Source organism: Urocitellus parryii, chromosome 14 (genome assembly GCF_045843805.1).
Source record: "Urocitellus parryii isolate mUroPar1 chromosome 14, mUroPar1.hap1, whole genome shotgun sequence".
NCBI lineage: Eukaryota > Metazoa > Chordata > Mammalia > Rodentia > Sciuridae > Urocitellus > Urocitellus parryii.
In genome coordinates, this window is record NC_135544.1 from 48,293,018 (window position 1) to 48,306,061 (window position 13,044).

Sequence of the window (13,044 nt, forward strand, 5' to 3'; positions counted from 1 at the left end):
AGAGCTGTCATAATCTTACTCTATTTAAAATGTCACTCAGATTGTAAGCCCATTTATGAGGCATTTCTCTTATTTTAGAAAGGTAATTAAATTACACAGATAATATTCCTCTGTATCTCCCTGGGAATGTTCTGTGATCGTCAGAACATCAACCAACATTTTTAGAAGTGGCAGCATTAGTATAAATCACCTAATAGGACACTTTTAGTTGATATAAGCTCAGAGAAGTGACTCATCTGATATTGCACAGCTACTTAATAACACACATGAAACTGCAGTGATCTTTACTAATTGATAATTCAGTGAGTCCTACTTGGTTTATATCATCTGGCCTCTCAAACACATTACATACTATTTGCCTGGTTATGAGTTTGCTTCATATACAAAAACAACAGAATAAATTTACCATTAGAAGTGATTCAGCCTCCTACCAAGATAGAATGAATTTACATCAATCTCATCCCCCTGCTCCATGACTAGTGACCCAGTATGTGTGGGGTTGAGGGTACTGACTGGGTACTGACTGGCTCATCCCATCTCAGGTCTTTGTTTTGCTCTGTGTCCTAGACAGATGGACTCCTCTGTGGGTCCTGCATGTGTGTAGAGCAAGTGGGGTGGAATAGTGACCAGCTGCCACACTGTCTGGACCACCCCTGCTTCCTGGTGGTCACCCCTGTGTGCCTTCCCCACATGGATCCATGTGGCCAATGTATGTGGCCGAAGCCTCAGTATCTCATTCCCAAAGTTAGGCTCTGAAGGCCTGCAGCTTTCTGTGGGTTACTTTCTCAGGGTCTCTGTCTTAGGTCACTCCCTTGGATGGAGTCACCTTGGGAGTGGCTCTAGGGTGCAGAACTGGAGCCCCTGAGCTCGCTCCAGCCATACAAGGGAGCTTGAGGTAGAGGGAAGGCCTCATCAATGGCTCAGGTGCAACCTCAGGAGAGACCCTGACCCTTCAAAAACACCAAGATTCATGACCCACAAAAACTGGGAAATAATAAATGATGATGTTCTCACCTGCCAAATTTTGGGGCCACTCATCAGACAGTTACAGCACTTGGTTTGCTTTACCTGACAGATTCTGAGTCCTTCATTAAACATGTAGAAAACCATACCTTGAAATGACAAATGACATCAGAGACAGGAACTTTTGAGTGGATGACAGAAAATAAAACCCAAATTGAGTCTGGTGAGCACAATACAGGCAGGGCTTTAATTGGGTTTCGGCTGAAGGGACACAGTAGTGATGGAAAGGGGCACCGGGGTGCTTCCTGAACAAAGGGAGGTACAAGCTTGTATGGATTTGCTGGGACGGTTAGAGTTATGATTTCCACTGGCCGAGGGAACAAGTCCAAAAGTTGCTCTTCTTGCACAAGGCTGAGAACGGGGCGGTCACCATCAGCTTGTCTTTTTGGAGTGGGCACCGGCATCTTCTCCATCTGTGTGTGCGCAGGTTCCTTCTGGGCCTTAGGATAGAACTGGAGGACTTTGGGTGCTTGGATTGCCGAGGAATATGCTTAGCAGCTCCAACTTGCCACCAACAGTCTACACGCAGGACCGAGTAGACTCTAACACAAAACTTAAGGCAAAAGGGATCGGACATAATATGAAAACAGAGGTTCCAATCCAGACATCTGTGGGCCCAAGGGAAGAGTCAGTTCAGCAAAAGCAACTTTCATGTCCCTGAAAAGTAACCCAGGCAACCGTTATTATCACCATAACCCACACATCAGGTAAGAAATGCAATCTGCAAAAAAAGAACAACAAATAACAACAACAAAAAAAACCCCTAACACTTCAAAATCAAATAACCCCGTGAATAAATGGACAAGTCAACTGAACACACACTTCCGCAAAGAAGAAATACAAATGGTCAACAAATACATGAAGAGATGTTCAACATCATAAGCAACTAGGGAAATGCAAATCCAAACTACATTGAGGTTTCAGCTCACTCCAGTCAGAATGGCAACTACCAAGAATATGAACAAGGTGGGCAGTCTAGCCCAGGGGTAGAGTGCTTTTCTTGGGTTGAGTCCCCTGCACTGCCACAACAACAACAACAGATTAATAATAAATGCTGCAGAGGATGTGGAGAAAAGGAACATTTTCTACACTGCAGGTGGGATTGTAAATTAGTACAACCACTATGGAAATCACAGAGGCCAGTGCAGGAATGTTCAAATTGTTCTCTTCCCACTTCACTTCACACCCCAAACCTTCCAGACTTCTAGGGAGCCCAGAGACTGAGGCCCAGCTCAGCTTTGCTCTGGGAGGCCCTGATCTCTCAGTCAACCTCTCTAAGCAGGACAGTTTACCCTGTGGAGTAGAGTGCCTGGACCACGGACAGCATTCACTACACGTGACTAAGCAAATCCCAGCAGGTGCCCCCTGCCTAGTCTGGGGTGGGGTGGACTCTGGCCCTGATCTCGAGTCCTCTGAGGATGCAGAATAGCTCAATGTTGGTTTGGTTTCACAGCCTGAACCTTCTTTCCTTGAAGTACTGTGTGTTGTATTTTTTGTTGTTATTGTTTTGTTTTTCATGTGGTGCTGGGGATGGAACCCAGGGCCTTGCACATGCTCAGTATGTGCCTTAGCAAGGAGCGACACCCCCAGGCCTGGCTTGTATATTTGGTTTCTCTGCTCACCTCAATCTAAAACAAATATGATTTTATGGCTGTGGGTTTAGCTCAGTGGTAGAGGGCTTGTTTAGCATGTGCAAGGCCCTAGGTTCGTTCCCTAGCACAGCAAAAAATAAACTATACAAAATAAATAAAAATCTGTAATGACTTCTTAAGATGATGACTTCATTGTCTCTAATGCTCTAGACCTGGCTTCTGTTTTGTTCAATAGGGAAAGACTTTTGGAACTCAGATTTCTATAGCATAGTGACACCATCCAACAAGTTTTCTTAGCAGCACTTCAACCTACCAACGACCCACCCGACAGACAGCACCCAGTCCACACCCACTGAATGTAAGAAGCCCAGGGTTCATGCCTAGATGTTCTCATGGCCACTCTGCAAACTTCTTGGGAAGTTCAGGTCTGGGATTCTGAAATTTGGTTGAAGCTTATAAAGCATCCCAAAACAGGGCTTCAACAGAAACAAACAAAAAAAACCTTTCCAATTAACTTTCAGTCTCATCAGAGAAGAGGTTGTAATAGACCTGGATTAGAATGCTGCCCTCCATAGATAACAGTCGGCTCAGTCTTTGGAAAGGCTTTTGAGCCGTGCTGCTGAAGTTCTTTACTGGGTCTCCACATCTCAGCGAAGGTCATCTGCCCATCGCCTTTAAGGAAGTGTTAGGGGCTGCAGGTGACTGCAGCTGGGGGCGATGTCCATGAGCCCACATTTGCAGCCAGGAGGAGAGTCTAGGTATTTGTCACTGTGTGCAGAGTCAGCAGAGGGCACAGTGAGCATCATCCCAGGTTCATCAAAGTCCCCTTCCTAAAAATCAGAACAAATCCAAGAGGTTAAAGTGAAAATAGGAGCCAACATGTGAAGATAAACTAGAAAAAAAAAAATCCTAGATTTAGAAATGCTGAGAAAAGTAAGACAGTTCATTTCCACGTATTTCTCCTGAGATCATGCTGCTTTCCACTAAGGAAACCTAATAGGTGGGACTGTGCTATTTCCATTTCTTTCCATTTCACTTAGTCCAGTGTCTAACTGTCCACATGCCCAAACTCTTAGTGGCATGGAATTTATTGATTCTTTTTCTGGGCCCTTTTTAGGCCAGGACCTTGATGGATTGAAAAAGTAACAAATAGACAAAGTCACTTAATTTTATAAAAAGATAAAGTTGCTCAAAAGCACTATACAGTAGGCAAGCATAACTTATGCAGAAAAAAAACTCCAAAAAACCCTGAAGTGTGTTTATGAAGAGTGATTGTTGAGCTACCAAGTTACCAAGATGTTGATAGCCTTATGTCTTTTTTACCTGACCTGACAGGTGATACCAGCTCATCATTTTTCTGAATGATCATTGGAGTCTGAACTCAAATCAATTACCAAATTGTGAATCTAGCAAATCCAGTGAAAATACCTGATACATAACGGGAAAGAAAAAGTAGTACCTTTTCCTCTTCCATCACAAGGTTCATGGCCGAGACACCTATAACAGAAGACGATCCACACAAGAAAAGCCTACCCATTTATTTAATGCAAGCTTTATCTGACATGGGAGTCTTCACAAGGAAGACCCAAAGAAATGGGACAATGCACATTTTTATGCTTAGGCTTCAAGAATGTGGACAGTTGTAGAGAAGTGTGGTTGGACGGAGGTTGGTGCCACTGGAACAGACTGGAGGGAACTTAGCAGGGCCCATGTGCTCTGATCCTTCTTGCTTTCTTGGCCTCTCTGAGGACAAGGAGGTCCCTTTCCGTCAGGTCTAGTGAGGACACCTCTGGAGTGAGGGTCTTGTGGCCCACTTCAGGGAAAAGTCAGCTGTGTTTATGGGTCAGGGGAGAAGGTCAGAGAATTCTTTCAAAGTTTTGGAAAGACTGGTTTCTTATTTCTGTTTCTGCTGTTTTCTCAAAAGTCAAGGTGTTCCTTATTTAGGGGATAGTGAGTCCCAGATATTGTCATACTCCTCCCTCAAAAAAAAAAAAAAAAAACAAAAAAAAAAAACACTAGAGAAAGAAAGGAAGAAGGCAAAAAAAAAAAAAAAACAACATGGAAAGGAAGGAAAAATGTTGGTTGCATAGTTGGATAAGTCTATTCTATTCTGCATTGACAAAACCTCCTTGGCATTTAGCCTTTGGAATTTAAAATATCTACTGGAGATTTTATAAGACCACAGTTACGTAGTTTTAGATTCCAAATGTGGGCCAAATAAGTCATTTTCATGCATTTAAACACCAAGGACTAGTTCAGAGAATGTGATGTGGGCTTTGGCAAAGACACACCTGGATTTAAATAAAGTGCGCATCACCTGGTACTTGTGCAATTCTTTAATCTCCCTTTTAGTCTCCTCATTCATAAAATCAGAGGTCAGAAAGAATGAAAGACTATTATGAAGCACATCTAACATCCTACTCAAGGAGACTGAAATTTGTTTACCAGAGATTTATTAACAAATTTTATACCATAGACTCTGCCCACTTCCCACCAAAAAAAAAAGTCTTTATAGACTCAATTTCTAATCAAAATGAAGTAATCCTTATCTAACAAGGAAACAATAGAAAGAAACAGACAGAACCTGTGAAACAATGGGTTTTTTTTTCAAGACTGGAGTTTAGCCAACAAAGGACTGTGATCCTTGAGAGAAAGGAAGCACATGGAAGCCCTGCCATTGTCTAGTTTAGTATCCAGGGAGTTTCCAGCTGCAGGGCAGGCCAGGGAGCCCTGGTGCAGCCCAGCAGGATGAGATGGAAACAGGGCGGAGGGGCCAGGGAGGTACAGCAGGTCGAGCTACCTAAAAGGAGTAGCAGAAAAGATACCTTTGCCTCACACAGACCTAAAACCGGGTCTTTTTTTCTCTCTGACTAGAAAACCTCATGATTAATGGATTTCCAACAAAACATACAGCAAGCAGGACCTGACCTCAACAGTGCAACAATATTAGCTCTAAAGAAAATGCTGAAGAATATGTATAAGAATTTTAAGCACCTACACAGATAAAGCTCACAATATATCCAATAAGTTATAAGGAATGCAAAAAGCAGAAAAATATGACTCAGAACTAGGAAAAGAAATTGAATAATGACAAACCTAGAAATGTCACAGATGATATAAGTAGACATTTAAATCATCTTAATGACTGTTATATTGTAAGGGTCCGGCGAACGTCGGAGGAAGAGACCACCAAGAGACCGACTCATGCAACAGCAAAAGGGGATTTATTGAGGATCCGATCCAGCACGCTGGGGCTCCAGGCTCACTCAAGAAGGGAGAGCGGCCAAAAAGCCCAGAGCAGGGGTTGAGCAGTGCTTAAGTACACTTTTTGGGGAGGGCAGGAACTTTACATGTGTCACGGTCCCCTTTAACAAATCATTATACACCGAGGGAAAATCAAACAACAATTCCTGAACATGATTAGTACATTCATTGGCGGGAACAGGTCGGGCGGGGGTGATAGGTCAATCCTAAGGAGGGGATACATTTAAACTGATTGGTTTGGGCCCTGAATGCCTACGTGCCAAGCTGCACAGGGTCCTAGGTTATTAAACAACTTAATGGTCAGGGGAAATATCTACTGGGCAGTCCCGGGAATTGTCCTAACAGCTACAGGAATTTCAGGTTTTGAGTGTGGCATAGGAACTTAACAATACCTGGTCCTTTACATTTTAACTCAGGCTTTGCAGCTTAGAAGCAGCTTTACAATGCCTGGTCCTTTACATTTTAACTCAGGCTTTGCAGCTTAGAAACTTTACCCTTTCAATATAAGAAAAAATTAAGCACATTAATTAGAAACATAGAATTTATTTTTAAAATGATCAGGCTTCTAGAGATAAAAATGTCTAAGATGGAAAGTAAAGTGGATGGAATTATTGGCAATCTAGGAATGATAAAATAATAGCTTAATGGCTGGGAGACCTATGACACAAAATGAAAAATGTGAGAATAAAAGTATAAGAAATTAAACAAATTATTAATGAATCAAGAAACAATTTGAAGTGGCCTATTATATGTGTAATCGAACAGAGGAGGCAATTTTGAAGAACAGAAAAAATACATAGCAAAAAAAATGGTGGAAATATTTTAAAATCTGAAGGAAACTACAGCTCAGAGAAACCCAGTGAAACCCAGGTACAAGAAAATTATACCATGGCACATCATAATTGAGGTGCTCAAGACAAGTGAGGAAGAAAATATAAAAGCAATAAGAGAAAGACAGAACAGAATTCATGTGAGCAACATCTCTAGTGCTCAAAGAAAAAGATGCCACATGGAATTTTATACCCAGTGGAAATAGCTCTGAAAAACCAAAGATGAAAACAAAACAAAACAAAAAAACTTTTTCAGACATACAGAGACTGAAACGATCCATTTTTTGTGGATGCGCAAGACAAAATTTGTTAATGAAATGGCATAATGAAGGCCTCTAATGGCATAATGAAGACTGCTGGAAATGGTAACTGTGAAGGTCTGAATATGAATAGTGTTCCCGAAGGGTCCCTGTGTTAAAGGCCTGGTCTCCAAGGTGGTGCTGTTTGGAGGTGTTGAGGACCTTAGAGGGGGCCCTTAGGTCATTGGAAGTGTGTCATCAAAAGATATTGTGAGACACTGCCTCTTCCTCCCACCTCTTTCTTTGCCATATTGGGGATTGAATCCAAGGGCTCTCCACCACTGAGTTACATCCCCAGTCCTTTTTATCTTTTACTTTGAGACAGGGTCTTGTTAAATTTCCCTGACTGGCCTCAAACTTGTGATCCTCTGCCTTAGCCTGCTGAGTGATTGGGATCACAGGCATGTGCCACTGCTCCCAGCTTTTTTTGTGGGGAGGGTACTGAGGATTGAACTCAGGGGCACTTGACCACTAAGCCACATTCCCAGCCCTATTTTATATTTCACTGAGAGACAGGGTCTCACTGAGTTGCTTAGTGCCTCACTTTTGCTGAGGCTGGCTTTGATCTCGCAATCCTCCTGCCTCAGCCTCCTGAGCCACTGGGATAACAAGCGTGCACCATAGCACCCAGCTGCTCTCAGCTTTTTAATGTATGTTTTCTTTTTTGCTTCCTGTCTTGTGATGTGAGCAGTTTGCTCTGCTCTATGATTCCCTCCATTGCCATTGCCACCCGATGTCCTCCCCTAGGTCTCATCAGCAAATGTTCCAAATATCTATTGTTACATAACGAATCGCCTCAATGCTTAGTTAAAACAATTTTTTATTATTATCTCTTTATTATTATTATTATCTCTCTTGGTACATGGGGGCTGACTAGACTGAGCTGTGCAATTCTCCACTGGGGTCTTCCATGTGGCGCCACCCGGATGCCTGCAGCAGTGGAAGTCTTCCAACCACTCACCTGCTGGAGGTCCAAGATGGCTCACTCATGGTTGATGGTGGGTGCTGCCTATTGGCTGGGAGCTCAGCTAGGCTTCTGACCAGAATTCCAACCACAGGATCTTTCCATGGAGTTTGGACTTCTTCCCTCACTGCTGTGTTCCAAAGGGAAATGACCCAAGAGGCAGAAAGCAGAAGCTATCAAGCCAGCTAAGGGCCGCACCCCAAAATGGCACAGTGTCACTGATGTCCTATCATATTAGTAGAACCAACATCAAGGCCCACACAGACTCAAAGGAGTGGAGAGATGAGATTCTAACTCTTGATAGGGTCGGCAAGGAAACACCGCAGAAGCACATGTGTAACAGGCAGTATTGTTGTGAGCATCTTTGGAAAATAGAATCTGTGGTAGCGTAGCTATGGAAACCAGTAAGGATAATGAGAGGACTGGAATTGGAGGGAGAGAAAGTGGTCCAGATATTCAAAGAATGATCAGGAGAAAACTCAAAGGTCTAAAGATGTGTACGAGGAGGAAAATAGAAGAAAATAGTTTATTGACATGAGCATCAACTATCTAAGGGTTTAAGGAGGGAGAAAAAACCAATGGTCTAAAAATGGCAAGGAGAAACAAACAGGGTCTTTATCTCCCTCTCAGGACAAGATAAAAATAGCCACTGTTCCAGAGGAAAGCTGGAAAGATTGTACCCCAGGAACCAAGTCTTGGAACAAGAAGAAAGAGGTTATGTTCTCACAAGAGACAGAGTAGATGATGAATAAAATACTCTAGGGAGTGCTGTGGAAGGAAGTGAGGGTTGAGGAAGGTAGGAAATGGGGTTGGACTGGGGAACATACAGATTCTTAAGAAGGTGAAAGACACAAGACAACTTGGGTAACACAGGCTTCTTTGGCAGGTGTGATGGAATTAAGGCATGGTGGTCTCCAGGACAGACTGCTTGCTACCTTAAAGCTGTGAGCATTGGGTGAGGGACAAGGTGTTCTTCCCAGAGGAAAAGAGCTTGGTGAGATCCCTCTTCCAGTATGGATGCCTTCAGTCCCAGGAGTAGGGGATCTCTGTAAGAAAGAAGTTGATGTTTAATACATCTACGGGTAAACATGATGTGGTCTCTTTTCTCTTTTAGTCTGCTTGGTTTTTAATATCTTAATGAGGAAAATTTAAATAAAATAAACTACCTATCTGGCATACATAATGTAATAAGTCATGTGCCAGTGAAACCATTGATACCATCAAGACAAGGAACATGGCCACCTCTCCAAGATGTTTTCCTGCTCCCTTGACTTTGACTTCATGAGTATAAAAATAATTGTACTGTTAAATAAATCCATGAGAAAAATAATGGTGACTGTCATGAATAAATATAAGTACTTTCAAACAGACCAGGAGCATAAAAAAAATGAAAATCTGTCTTCACTCGATGTCTCTTACTTCTTTAGGTTTCTGTAAGCAGTGGGTGTAACTGGACTTGATGAGTATGCTGATTCTTCCCAGGAACAGAACTGTAGGATGTTCTAAAAATACATTCTATGATTCATTAAAATGAATTTCTAAAGAATGTAACGAACATGAACATTATTAGCTCTAGGAAGAGTTTTTTTCCTGTGTGTCCTAAGGAGAAAACAAGGAACTGAGATTTTGACCAAAAACATGACATTAGGAAAGAGTGGGTGAGTGGAACTGGGGTTAAACAAAAAAAGAAAAAGAAAAAAGAAGAACTTAGAAAGAAGGAAGGAAGATATTTATAGCGTGATGCTATGTCATTTTAGTAAAATTGATTTTAAAAGAAAAAAATGACTTTCTCTGACCACCGTATGTGGCAACATCACGTGAGATGGTGTCATTTCTTGAGGACATTGGGAGTAACCGGTTAGATAAAGAGTCAGTTGAAGTGCTTAGGTAATATTGTGAACTCAGCAATTCAAGAAACTTCAAGAAAATTAGAAATTGATCTCTTGGCTGTCTCCAGATTGGAGGTGAGCCTATAAATCAGGCCCCGGGACTCCTTTGGTTTGGCTAAATGTCAGTGATGAAGGCTCCCTCAGAGGTATGGAGCATTTTATCTGAGATGAAGCCACTAATTATTTCAAGGTGACCTTGTATCCAAAGGTACATTTTAACTCAGACACAACAAATAGCATCACCTTGCTCCTCTACCTGGGTTGCTCTACTCACACCAAAGGGTACAATGTGATGGTACCTTTACCCATACCAGTGAAAGAAGAAGTGTCAGGTTACATGGTATAATTTTAGCAAAAGAAATGAACAGCAATCAGCTTGCTATTTTTATAAGTCTCTCCACCTGTAGACATCTTTGCACAAAGTGACTTGTCAAAGAAATGGATAAAACTACAGTGTTGCCTACATTTTTTCATAAGTCACATTCCTAAACTCCCATTAGAAATGGGAAAAAAGTCACCATTTAAGATAAGCCAAAAAAATGGTTTCTATATACACCAAAAGCAAAGCTAAAAACAACAATGCCCCCCCACCACCAAGATTGATACCTAAAAAAAGTTCCTAAAAATCAAGAAATTCTCACATGTTGAAAAGAGCAAAAGATAGGAACAGAAAATCATATATAAAATCTTCCTTCAGCATGTGTAAAGATTGTCATTGCCACTCATAATAAGAGATGAGCCAAACTCACCTGAATACTGACTTCCTGAACTTTGAAAAAAGCAAAAAGAGAGATGAAATTCAATATTCTGAAGTGCTACTTTTTACAAATTTAGACTGGGAAAATCTTGAAGTTTAAAAAATATGTTATGTTTGGGCTGGGTTGGGGCTCAGTGGTAGAGTGCTTGCCTAACACGTGTGAGGCACTGGGTTTGATCCTCAGCATCACATAAAAATAAATAAATAAAGATACTGTGTCCATATACAACTAAAAAAAATTTAAAAAATATGTTATTTTATAACTCCAAAGAGAAATAAGAACTGTCTTACTTTACTGGTGGGAATATACATTAACTCCTAGGAAAGACAATTGGCAACATCTATCAAAATTATCAGTGCATACCGTTTTCTGATAGTTTTGCTCCTTGGATTTAACTTGAAGATACTCATCTGTAAAAGGATATTATTACATTATCCCTCTTGACAATTTTGTTTATAATAGTAACTTTGTGAACAGCATATGTTTTTCATTTAGGATTGCTTTATAAACAGAAACAAATTGAGTATGAAAAAGCCTTTTTCAAAATCCCATATCCATACACGATTTTAAAAAAATTTCAGCTGGGTGTGGTAGTGGATGTTTGTAGTCCATGCTGCTGGGGAAGCTGAAACGGGAGGAAGCTTAAGCCCATGGGGTCAAGACGAGCCTGAACAACATACCAAGATCCTCTTCATCCCCTTCAAAAAACTGAAAACAACAACAACAACAACAACAACAAAAACTTTCAGAAAAATAGGAATAGAAGGATGTATCTTCAACCTCATAAGAGGCACCTCTGCAAACTCCACAGCTAAAATGATGCTTAATTGTGAAAGACGGGGTGCTTTCCCCTTAAAATTGGGATTATGATAAGTGGATGATAATCCATAGTGGGGCAGGAGTGGGGTAGGGAAGAATGAAGGAACTTCGGTTTGTGTAGAAGCAAGTGAGGGGAGGGGGGAGGGAGTGGGGATGGGAAGGAGGGTAGGATGAGACAGACATTATTACCCTATATACACGTATGATTACACTACTGGAGTGACTCTGCACCTTGTATAGCCAGTGGAGTGAGAAGTTGAGTAGAATATGTCAAAATGCATTCTACTATAAAATAAATTAAAAATTAAAAAAGTTGGGGTCACACTATATTTGAGGTTCTATCCAAGGCAACTGAACTGGAAGAAGATGTAAAAGTCACCCAGAATGGAGAAAGAAGCCAATATATCTCTATTCTTAAATGACATATATAGGAAATGTTAAGGGATCCATTAAAAAGCTACTATCTAAAATAATTGTCCTTTCAACTCATGCAGCTGGAACAATTGGAGGACTACATGCCAAAGAATTAATCTGGACCCTTACCTTGCATCTTATACAAAAATTAACTTGAAATACTGAAACTATAAAACAACTAGTACACATCTACATGACTCCGGATTTGGTAAAGAATTCTTCTAATGTTCACAGCAAGGTTACAAGATACAAAATCAGATCTCTATATACTTGTAATAAGCAATATGAATATGAAATGGCAGACATACCATTTATGATCATAAATAAAACAATTTAGGAATAAATTTGGGGAAAAATGCAAAGCTAGTTGGATATGATGGTGCATGCCTATAATCCCCGCTATTCAAAAGTCTGAGACATTCCTGGAAACTTGGTGAGACCCTGTCACAAAATAAAATAAAAAGGACTGGGAACATGGCTCTGTAGTAGAATGCCCCATGGTCCAATCCCCACTACAAACAACACCCCCCCACACACATACAAACTTACATACTGAAGACTAAAAAACATTTGTTGAAATAAATTAAATGGTATCTAATTATTAGATAAATGAAAAAAAATCATGTTTATAAGTTGGAAAATTAAACAGTATTAAAATGGCAAAATTCCTCAAATTGATATATAGATTTAATAAAATTCCCATCAGAATCCCAAATGTCTTCTCTGTAGAAGTTGACAACCTGGTTCTAAAATTCATATAGAATCACAAGGGTCCCAGAATAGCCTAAACTATCTTGAAAAAAGAACAAAATAGAAGGACTCAAATTCCCTGACTTGGAAACTCATTACAAGGCAATGATAATTCAGATAGTGTGGTGTTGACACCATGGATAGAAATATAGATCAATGCAAGAGTTTAGAATCCACAAATAAACCCATGAGTTATGATCAATTAATTTTAGCAAAGTTTCCAATCATTCAATGGAGAAAACAATAATATTTTCATAACTAAATGCAATACGTTCAGTCCTTGGTGAGTGCAAAGCTAATAAAACACAATCAGGAGATAAAAGAATTTTTAAAAAGGTAAATTACTTAAAGCAACTAAGGAGAACACGGGGCATTACTCCCAAAGCAGTATCTCCCTGAACAGGAAAAGCAAGAGGCTTTTCTCAATGGTTGGTGTAACTAA